The following is a 200-nucleotide window of genomic DNA, read 5'->3' on the forward strand; positions in this document are numbered from 1 at the left end:
TTCGAGGGCCCGTGTTGCGCTGCTCGGTCGCAGACCTCAACTGCGACGCCTTCCCGCTACCACCACAGGGTGGCAACCACCTCAGCAGCGCACACAGCCAACTGCGTCACGACCACACACATCCCTCACACCCCGCATCACCACACGTCTCCCGAACCACATGAAGCTCCTTCAATTTAACTGTAACGGGCTTCAGAGCA

Source organism: Rhagoletis zephyria, unplaced genomic scaffold, assembly GCF_001687245.7.
Source record: "Rhagoletis zephyria isolate East Lansing unplaced genomic scaffold, Rhagoletis_zephyria_1.1 Rzeph_scaffold_00025, whole genome shotgun sequence".
Lineage (NCBI taxonomy): Eukaryota > Metazoa > Arthropoda > Insecta > Diptera > Tephritidae > Rhagoletis > Rhagoletis zephyria.